The sequence below is a fragment of the Triturus cristatus genome, chromosome 5_1, assembly GCF_964204655.1.
Source record: "Triturus cristatus chromosome 5_1, aTriCri1.1, whole genome shotgun sequence".
NCBI classification, from domain to species: Eukaryota; Metazoa; Chordata; class Amphibia; order Caudata; family Salamandridae; genus Triturus; species Triturus cristatus.
Window position 1 is genome coordinate 691,219,760 of NC_140587.1, and position 11,806 is coordinate 691,231,565.

Below are 11,806 nucleotides of genomic sequence, written 5' to 3' on the forward strand. Positions count from 1 at the left end.
CAAATGTCCTACCACCCAGCATTTCCCCGGGTCTCCCGATAAAAATGGTGCCTCACTCGTGTGGGAGGCCCAAGTACCCGCGACAGGCAGGGGCCCAAAACGTAGTGAGCCGACATCAAAATTGCCTATCTCAAAACGACCTGGTTTTACAAGGGGGGTCACCTGGCTTTTTGGCCCGCTGCTCGGCGGCCACCTGGGGAATCCTACCGAACCCACACATTTCTGAAAACTAGACACCCAGGGGATTCCAGGGAGGTATGGCTTGCATGGGTCCCCCAACGTTTTCTTACCCAGAATCCCCTGCAAATATCAAATTTAGCTGAAAAAATCACTTTTTTCACACATTTTTGTGTGGTAAAGTTGTGGCATCACCAGACTGACACAAATGTCCTACCACCCAGCATACCCCGGGTCTCGAAAGACTTTGGTGAACGCGGGGTGGGTGGAAATTTGTGGATCCACGCAGATTCCAGAACTTTCCACCACAGAAATGTTGGGAAAATTTGTTTTTTTGACAATTTTTTAGGTTTGCAAGGGATTCTGGGCAACAGAACCTGGTGGGAGGCAGTCAAGTCACCCCATCCTGGATTCCCCTGGGTGTCTAGTTTTTAAAAATGTATAGGTTTGCTAGGTTTCCCTAGGTGCTGGCAGAGCTATGGTTCTAAAACCTCAGCTAGAAAAGGGTCCTTTTTCACTGCGAAATTGAGGTGTGTTCACGTTGCGTTTTGCAACGTGAGGTACCATTTTAACGGGAGACTTAGGGTAATTCAGATTTGTAAAGCAACTGTCATTACCTATTGACTTTTGATGCATTTCTGCCTTCCAAATGATAGACATTGTGTAAAAAAGAAGTCATTTTGAAAAATGACCGATAATTCTCATGCTAGTATGAGTATTTCCAATTTCGAAAATGTGCAAATAGCTGCTGTTTCTAAACTCTATAATTTGTTCCCATTTCAGAAATACATAGGTGCCTTTCATACCAATTTTCCATGTATCCATTTTCCCACAATAATTGATATGTACCCGGAACATAATAAAAAGCCATTGCAAATTGCTGCTCAGTTTTTTACTCTGGGTTCGTCGGGTTCTTGGTGAACCTACAAGTCCTATATATCCCCACAACCAGAAAGGTCCAGCGGATGTAACAGTATAATGCTTTCAAAGAGCTGTCATAATTAGAAGAAGTTACAAGTGAAAACGTTGACACAAAAGGCTGTTTTTTCCAACTAATTTCCAATTTTTCCTATATTTAACTGTTAGTTTCTATAAAGAAACCTTGATGGATCTACACAAATGACTTCTTGCTCAATTCAGAATTTTGCCTACTTTTCTAAAATATATAGCTTTCCAGGATCCATTATTGCTTTCATACCCATTTCTCCCATTAACTGGAAGGAGGTTGAAAGCACAAAAAAAAGCAAAAATAGGCTATGTCCCAGAAAAATGCCAAAACTGTGTAAAGAATGTTGGTTTTCTGACAAAAGTCTGTCATTCCATAAAAGCTGGGAAAATTGTGATTTCAGCCCCACAAACCCTTTTTTGATACCATTTGCAGGGAAAAACCCAGACGCTTTCATTTGCAGCCCTTTTTTCCCATTTTTCCCCCAAAAAACAAAATTTAGCTATATTTTGGCTAATTTCAGGGACCACTCCAGGGGAATCCACAATCCCTGGGTACCTTTACAATCCCCATGATGTTGGAAGAAAAGGACGCAAATTTGGCGTGGATACCTTATGTGGTCAAGAAGTTACAGGGGCCTAAGCGCGCACTACCCCAAATTGCCAAAAAAAGGCTTAGCACAGGGGGGAAAGGCCTAGCAGTGAAGGGGTTAAATTGCTTCTAGCATTGCATTTAAGGAAGCGCAATTTGCGATTCTTTAAATACAATTGCAATTTGCGATTTGTGCATTTGGGATGATGCATCCCAAATGCAAAAATACCTGTCGCAAAGGGGCAGATTCTGAAAACCTGCCAGTTTGCGGCAAGTTTTTAGTTTGATGCATGGGGCCTATAGTTTCATCCAACATTGCAATCATATGAGCTTCTCATGAGAACAGAATCGCGCAAAGGAAAGAAAATGCACACCTGAATTGAAATTCAGTTCATGAGATATACAATATAATTTAGTTGAAATACATATTTCGTCTAAGGATACAAAACCCTTACATTCTTTCTTCAATTTATGTTACTTGTAAAGCATTTTAATTTCATTGCAATTAGCATGTATAACTATGGAACGTTATTACATTTCAAAGGTACCAACGCATACAATTATTTAAAAATGTGAAGTAACTAAATTGTTTCCATTAATTCTCAAAAATACATGTATGAAGATTATTCTCTAAAATTTTCAATGAATTTAGAATTAGTATAAATATGCAGCAGCATTTATTTTTCTCGGGTGGTGCATAATTTAACATGAGCAAAGATAGTGTTAGAACCAAACTCTTCAATAAACGTTACGAAGGTTAAATAATTTACATTTAGTTCCACTAATTCTTCACATACATAATTATTCAAAAGAGAATGGATTAATGGAATTTCTATAACATGTGAGTCATCACTTTCAAAATTCCATTCCACATTGAAAGAATACATCATGGAACCTTAGCAAACATGGTCCTATGTTATTCAAATGAACATTTTCATCTAGTTATGCATGCTTTTAGGATGCAGTAACTATGTTTCTTTATGACCTTTTTCTCTAAAATCTTCAACTTATAATGTACACACATTGTGCAGGTTTGCCATTTTTCTCTCAAAAGGTGTCAAGATCAGTTTGATGTGTCAAGTGGGGGTTCAGCAGTTTATCTGCATTATCAAGGTCAATGCAATGCTGCAGCTGAAAGCTCAAGTTGGTCATTATTTATTTTTAATTTAAAAGACAAATCTGGCTATCAAGAGTGAGACATTTGTTTTGGAGATTGTAGCCAGAATAATCAAGAGCTTAGGGAGAGGAAAGATACAATTGTGACTTTTCACAGCTGTAAGAGAACAATCGACTCAAATCACAGAAACTGCACACCCTGAGACTAATATTAAAGTGATGTTGACTGTACATGATTATGTAAAACTGAACAGATATCCAAAGTAAGATCTTTGTTATCTAACTTGCCTTGGTAACTAAAGATTGTAACAAAATTAATTTGTCACATGAATGTAAGATATAGATCATTATATTCATCCAATAAAAAATTTAGAAAGCGCCTGTTTTTTCCTCTCTTCTGGCGAAACTTGTTTACCTTGATAGTCTATTCAGTTCAATCTGGAAAAAAAGGACTGGCTGGGCAGTAAAGTGGGGGATTTGTGGGATCCATCTCAATCCTGCAGCAGACACTGGACATGAGGGGCCGTATTATGAATATGGCGCACTTTCTCTGTGCCATGATGCATCTTTCAAAAGATGTGATGGGTAAGATGTGCCGGTTGCAAACAGACAGTGCACTGCATTAGAATGAATGTGCTGCCCCAGGGCAACCTCTAACTTGTGCTGCCCTGGTGGCAGCGCATTCAAGTGAAATACAGAGCAGCAGTTTAAAAGCTGCTCTGTATTTCACTTCTTCGGGGCATATTATCAAGGACGGCGTTAAAATTATCGCCGGCTTAGCGGCAGAAAGCTGCCGCTAAAGCGGCGATAATGGGCTTGATAATATGCCCTGGAGAATTCCAATAGAAGCCCATGTTCACACCAGAACATGGACTTCTATTGGAATTCGCAACACTGTAGTGTAGTGTTATTGTAGGGAGAGGACTGAAGGTAGCCTCTTCTTTTCTCTGATGAAGGGTAGACATGACCACATGGTACTCTGTATCAGTGTTTGAACACTCCTTCAACTGGCTGAAAATTTCAATGCAGGCAAGTTCAACAGCAGTATCATGGCAGGCCAGCAGAGCTGCACCAGGGCATTGTACATCAACATGGAACTCATGTTGAGGAAGCACCACAGAATAGTCTATGCAGGTCTGAGGGGGCTTCAACTTATCTGCTCAGTCCTTTGCTAGTTCATATTGGATCACTGCTACTCTGGGTACATGTAATCCTTCAGTTTGAAAATCCAATTAGTCATGTGACACAATTTCCCTCCTAAGACTTGATACAGTATTGGGCAGGCCTACCCATACTCCAAGAATGCAAGAAGAAGTGGGTCTAGAATGGCAGTGTCGTTTCCCTGACAACAGCATCCATCCTCCATCTTATATTCACCCCATGCTAAAATATATGTGACTGTTATGGCAAATGCAATCCATGCAATATTCACAAACATTTCTGTTAATAAATAAAATCTAAACACAAGTAGGCCCTGTTTACCAAAGATCTCTTTTAATGTATACTGCAAGGTCATTAGGCCTCACTCTTGAGTGCAGCTTCTTTACTGCAAAACTATCCAAATGCTGCCACTTGCCATACCTTTGCAAAAGCGTAGAGGAAAGTACTCCTGTGGGACTAGATGGCGGAGAGACCATTTTAATATCTTCTCATGTCTTAAAGTTTACCAAATAGTTAGTAATTTAGGTGGTCGTTACTGCAAAAAAAATATAATGATCCTTCTCTTTGTTGGATTCGATTGAAAGGAGAAGTTTGTCATTTAATCTTTTCACTCAGAAACAGCTGACTTCGGCTTAAAGATGACAACAATATCAGACATTCTCGAGTAAAGCTGTATACTACCTGTATATCGGTGAGCCAGAATCAGCTGGGAATCCATCTTTCAGATGTGTTCTCCCACTTGTCTACCTGATTGTCAGAACTGTTTATTAATCCCAGAAACAAATGTTTTGCTAGAATGTTATTAATTTCTTTCCTTATTATCTCAAGCTAACTCTTTTATATATAACTGCAGGATTCCAGCACAACTTCCAAGTGTTTGTCAATAAGGTCTGCAAGCATAGGAAAAATCATCTCAAACAATTTTAAGCATGATGTGCTGCTTATTGTGTAGTTACTTCTTACTACAGTGCTGCAGAAAACATACCCATATATCCATTGGTAAGTACGAATCTTATCAGCTTTTACTATCTGCGGTACCTGCCATAGAAATACATTGCTAACTGGGACAGGCCAGTACTTCATCCTTCCTAATTTCAGTTATCAACAACCCTGCATCACAAAAGACCCACCCACAATGTACATAAGATGAGGGTTGTTGACAGTTCCTGCTAAGTAACATGTGTTACTGAGTAGAATTAAGAACAGGTTCTAGTGAGAAGACAGAATAACTCAGGCAATCAGAAGCACCCCCCCCCCCCCAATGGAAGGCTGGAGCAAATGCTAGTAAGTAAAATGTGTTCCTTTGTAGGGCTGGTGATAGAACTGGGCAGACATTGGAAAAACTGAGGCAGAGGAAAACTATTCATTACTGTCCCATGATGCTGCCATCATTATTCTGCAATTAGTGCAACGGGTTCTGGGGAACATTGTTTGTCACAAATGATTTCTGAAGAGCAGCAACCACATCGAACGGATGTAAATCTAGGAGTGGGGATATGGGATTATATTTGGGATTGGTGTAGGACCACTCCTCGTGACAAACTAGTTCTTCCCTTTAAACACCCATACTTCAGCCTCAGGAGGGAGTGAACCTGCTTAGGGGTGAAAATGGCGATGACTTCTCTCCCTGCAAGAGTAATCACTGCCTGGCTACCAGAGAGCATTGAGAGTGGTTTCCTTCCTCTGACTTGCACTTCTCCCCCTCCATGTGTCTCTAGACCTGGAACAAGTTACATGCTGTTCTGCAGAGATACATGCACCCATGTTTTGAGAAAATACTTGTTTTACGGTGAATGGGTGTTGAAGAGCAGAAGAAAGCCAACCTGCTGGTGGAGGTTTGCCTTCTGGGGTTGCTCTCCCTGAGAAGCAGAGAGCTGTGGGGCTTCCTCAGCACAGCCCCACCTCTTCTAAATGGCTCACTACTTGCTATCTGGTTGCCTGCCAGCAACCAAACCCAATGAAAGATTCTTACCTACATGTTCGAAGTAATCAGTGATATGATCCAACGTACCTCACTAGTTCAATTGTCTGCCATGTTCTCAATTGATCTTTGATCCCAATTTGTCGCTTTTCTGGAATGCCATTGCCATTGAGCTGAAAGCTCATCAATCCCTGCCTGCCTAGGCTGCCCTAAACACCACTTCAGTCAAGGAGCCCACCAACATGATCTTAATGGCAGGAGAGTCTTCTAACAAACAAGGTTTGGCCCTTTTAACCCTTGGGTGTGGTCTTATATATATATGGTATGGAAAATATTTCACACTGCGGTTGTTTATAAATATACATGCTGAAAGTCTACTCTTGGACAGTGTTTCTGTTCAAAATGCATTTGCTGTCTCTAAATAAATATAAATTTATGAGAAAATACTGAGACCAGAAGCTGTTTCTCAGAGTCGCTTTATATGGGGTGGGGTGGGGGGGTTGTGCCCAGAGGGACCGATCAAGAAGTAGCTACGATGATCTGGGATTCTTGAATAACGTACCCCTACTTTGAAATATTTGGATCACAAGGACCCTGAAAGGCGTGGTGGTGGGCTGTGTGTCTGTTAAACCTGCATTAATCAGCGACTGCAAGAGGCACCACTGCCTTCCCCTGCTCGGAGGCTTCCACACAGCATTGCCGATCTCTGTTTCTTTCAGCCACATACATCTGCATTCGAACCAAGCTCAAACAGCAGCACTCTGGCTGGAACTCTGCTTCCACACAGGCTCATCGACTTGTCACTGCCATCTAAAATCCTCTAGACCTTGAACCAAAGATTAAATGCTTACAGCAACTGTGGCACAAAACTGCTTCAAGGCACCGCGTGATACAGCGTTGTTCAACCTGTTGTACTCATTCATACTTAAGTGCCTACTCAATAACCTTATCTCCATTTAAATATTTTTATTATAATAGTAACTTTCAAAATATGCAGCCAGTTTATTTAGAACAAAAGTCGCACAGGATTTACTTCTCGCCAGTCTGCTCTGGCATGCTTCTAATGATATCGGAATCACCTGGATCAATGATTGCCAATGTGCATATTCTGTAGTATTTTCCACAAGCTGTGCCCAGTTCAATGTTGTTCCCACTGTAGTGATGCACACCAGTCTTTGCCAACATGGCATAATACTCGATCTCAGACTTCCTCAGAGCAGGGCAGTTGTTGGCAAGGATAACCAGTTTGGCTTTCCCCTGGTGAATCATTTTCAGCGTTTGTTTGTATCCCAGCACATACGTGCCACTTTTCATTACCAGTTGGAGTCTCGAATTCATAGACTCAAGGGACTTTTTCGTCTTCTTGGCAGCCACCATCCTGACGCCGGGAGATGCTTTAGCGCCTCAAGAGACAAAACCAGATAGATTAAAGCTTCCCCAGCTAACTCCATGGGCGCCCTAAACCCTACCACACCCTCGCCCTTTACCACGGTGTCCCGAAGTCGGAGCTCCAACTATGCAGCCATTTGTGACAAATCTTGTTCATTGGATGTTTATCTTTTAATTGACCTGGATTGGGGCTGGAAGTTCCTAATAGCTTAACTGTTTTGTTGTTTGGTGAGCATTTTTGCCTTTCCAACTTATGTCTCTGTGGAAAGACTTGCCATATAGGGGCATATTTACAATGCCCCTGCAGCACTTTTACACCGGAGGAGCATCACTTTTGTGATGCTCCGGAGGTGCAGTGTGCCGGCCCATTCTTACAAGGCCATGCAAAGCCACCCTGCGTGGCTTTCCATGGCCTTGTAAATAAGGAGTAAGGCAATGCCTTACTCTGCGTGGAAGGGGTACTCCATGGGTGTTGCTGTTGGTGTTCCCATGCAACACCCATGGTTTTTGACACTGACCTAGATTTGCAACACAGGGCCAGATTACGAGTCTTGCGGTCCTTGGACCGCCAGACTCATAGCAGCGTGGCGGTCGTGTATCCAGACACCGGCGGTCCAACTAACCAAGTATAACTCGGGCAGTCAGACCACACTAGGACTGCCGGCTAAGCCAGGGAACCACCGTTCTCTGGTGAAGGAGCGGCAATCGGAGGCCTCAATATGCTTGGCGGATCGCCATGGTCCTGTCTAGCATATTACGAGTTTCCTCTCAGCCAGGCTTTTCATGGTAATTCCACTGCCATGAAAAGCTGACAGAGAGGAAACAAAGGGTGCCCCACAGGGCCCCCTTGTGCCTCAAACATATGTGGATGCACACAGGAAGGGCATAACATGTGCATCACTGTATGCATGCACATAATTTCCTTCAGGGAATGGACTTTCAAGTCCATGCCATGAACACGCCTAGTGAGGAGTGCCTAGTGAGGTGCCTGCCAGAACACTGAAAAATAGTAATCTGGCGGTCGGGTGGCGGTGACCTTCAGAAAAGCAGTGGCACAGTGGTATGTATTGTTGCGCCACCGCTCTGCTGTAAGGTCATAATTAGGCCCATAGGGTAAATCTGGGGAAGTGTCAAAACTAACGCCTTCCCAAAACAGGCGTAATGAGGAGAATTGTAAATGTTTACATTTCTCCTATTTTTTCCCTCTTTCCACATATGCTGCATTCTGCATTCTGCAGCACACATAGAACATGGAAAACGCCTCTTTTGATTTCTTTTGTGCTGGAAGGTGTCCCTTCCTGCACAAATACAATCATGCCAACAAGACAGACACCCTTGCACTATGGTGCAAGGGTGTCTGCGTTGGCACTGGGCTACAGTTTGACCACCGGCGCTGGTAGAAAGAACAGGAATGTGCTATATCTTATAGATGCAGTACATTCCTGCCCTTTTCTTTTGATGTAGGGCAGTGCAGCTAGAAGGCTTGCACCGCTGCCTATGCCAAAATATTGTACATTTGCCCCATTTATAGGGTGAACTGTAAGGAAGACACAGTATTCATTTTTAAACCTTTTTTCCTTTGTGTTTCAGATAGGTTGGATTTGTGGAAATGTAGTCGTAGCTCATATCAGTATGTGCTCTCTCTCCCATAACTTACCCTTTTAAAGCCCTACATAGGTGCCAAGCAGCAAATGCATGGACTAATGTGTTTTTACCATCTATCAAACAGCAACAGTAATGGTGTTTTGACAAAACGTGTTGGCGATATCTGAAATGCGTATTGTAATACGAAAAATCTTAACTATAAATATATCATGTTGAGGTGTTTTCAAATTTATTTAAAGTTCAGAAATATATTATACATATGAACATAAGAATGTTTGAGCAACATTAATTACTTTCCAATATTATTACTTTAAAAAACACACCCATTAACAGAGCAGGGATGCCCAAGTATTTTAGTGAGTATTCTGTGGGATTCCCTTTCCACTTACTAACAAAGACGGAACCAGGTGGAGAAACAGAGGAGTATGTACTCCTACATTCAATTACAACACAAAGATTGCTCCATGTTATATGTCTCACAACGTCTGTAGTGTCTGATATATGTGGATTCATTCCTCTGAAGGTTGAACATTTTCATGCACCCAAGGGTGGCACGTTCCATCATACTGCAAAGTATCAGTGTGGGCTGCAGCTCTTGTGGACACCCTGTGAGGATTGGTGTGGGTGACAAGTTTGAAGAGTTGCAGTGGGGAACCAGTAAGGAAGAGCAGTGGAAATTAACTCCACGTGGACATTAAATTATATTCTTGTCCCCAATGGGTAGACATTCAAAAGGGCGGGGTTAATTTGAATCAACAGAGGTCAACATGTTTCAGTTCTTACTCATGAGGTCTTTAGGCATTCTTCAAAACCTCTGCGCTATTCTGAACTCAGTGAATGAATAGAAAATATAAGAAATTGGAGATCCAAAACCAGTGGCAAATCATGCAATATAGGTCCATGGGCTGGAAAACCTATATATGTCAAAAAACAGAAAATTACAATAGCATTCAGGCAATGAGAGACAAGTAATGATCATTCATAAGGTAAGATTCAAGGTTATAGCATATCACATTATTATTATTATTACTTTATTTCGGCCAATTTGGCCATAAAAGTCACATACATACATAGAAAATCAAGCTGTAAACATGGCAGCAATTTAAGAAAATGGTACATGGAGAAAGAATAGCTTTTACAATTCATTTCATTTCAATTTTAAAAATATATAAAAATATTAAAAATGTAAGAGTTATGTAAACATATACACCTTTCCAACTCAGAGTACCTGTCCTTGTTTCTTACGGGTTATGTAGGCAGAGTATAGGAATTTACTTATGCTAAATACAATGTACTGGGTTGAGTTACTTATTTAGTTGTGCGATAATTTAGGAATATTATTTAAAAATGCAAAATACAGACACCTACAAAACGGACAGTGTGTGACAATACTAGTTACGCGACCCCCAGCGAATTCTCATGTTATGTTGAAATTTACCACTCATTACATAAGGAGTAAAAAATAAATGTTTGATCTTCTGTTTTGAGTTTAAAAATGACCGAAATGTGTGAATAAGATTTGAACTCTATATATAAAATGTACATATAACATGATATGAATAAAATGTATTTGATACACTCTCAAAAGTTCTCAGAGATATATTGTCACACACTGTCCGTTTTGTAGGTGTCTGTATTTTGCATTTTTAAATAATATTCCTAAATTATCGCACAACTAAATGTTAATAGCACCCTGATTTAGGAATCAATCTCAGGGGCACCCCTTGATTCTTTCAAACCTGGGTTGAGTTACTTTTCATGATCCTAAAAGCTATTGCGCAGGACCTAGTTCCCAAGAGGTTGCACATTGGTTTTAGCCATTTCTTTCTAGCATTCATGTAGGCGCTACAAACAAAAAACATGTGAACCTCATTCTCAGAACAGACGTTGGAACACATAGGGCAACACCCCGTTTTAACATTCAATTCTCCCAGTCTTTTTTGTGCCCATCTTTCGGTGTTGTAATTAAGCATAAGTATCCCGTATCTGAATTTTAAGTAAAGGGTTTTTGCAATGGGTGGCTCTATCTCGTCCAGGAATGGTTCAAAACGGAACTCATCCTTAAATGACAGAAAGACCTGGACTGCGGAGCCAACACTACTTCCATCCACTAAATTTCCGCTCATGTGGATCCAAAAAGCTCGCTTAACTATTAGTTTGGAAGAGGTGGACATTTTGTCGGGAGTCTCCCACATTGAATATAAGCCCAGGAGTGTAAACCATTTTTTAATATGCACTAGCCATTGGATGGAATTAAAGGAATCAAGAGTCATCAATTCATGTAGACCATTTCTATATTCTATCAGTTCCGGGGTGGACCAGAGCCTAACCCAGAATATTAATGGTCTTAGGATAGCTAGGTGGTCTGTTCTCCTAAAGTTCAGGTCAAGTTGGAGAGGTAAAAGAGGTGTACTATTAGGGACCCTTACAGAAGCACGCATGAATTTGTTGTCCAGATTTTGAAAACTATTCTTGGCCCATGTACCCCATATCTCTGCTCCATATAGCACAGCAGATTGTATTTTAAATTTAAAAAGTTCTAAAACCGGAGTTACACTTTTGCTCGTGCTAGTATTCATTTTGCATAAAATTGGCTTGACATTATGAAAAGTGTGCCACACTGTTTGGGTGATAGGAGAACACAGCACACAACATCCCGTAAACGGGAGCAACATAGAAAGTCTGACCCTTTTTGAGTTTAATACCCAGCCTCAACTCTCCCTCGAGACGAAACATGAACAACCTACATACTCAAAGAAATCATCTTCTTGGTTATTAACAACACATATAACAAGCATTGGCATAGCCAATAGGTCTCGCCTTTTTGACCTTATAAGTGTTTAGCCATGCAGCACATTATTCTGGGTCCTGTGATGCCAGAAATTGAAGAGCTATACAAT

General features: G+C 41.1%; 1 pseudogene; it reads right to left on the reverse strand.

Annotated features, from left to right (window-relative positions):
• Nucleotides 1-6,915: 6,915 nt before the first annotated feature.
• On the reverse strand, nt 6,916-7,309 carry LOC146831371 (large ribosomal subunit protein eL30 pseudogene; annotated as a pseudogene).
• Between the last annotated feature and the right edge of the window lie 4,497 nt (nt 7,310-11,806).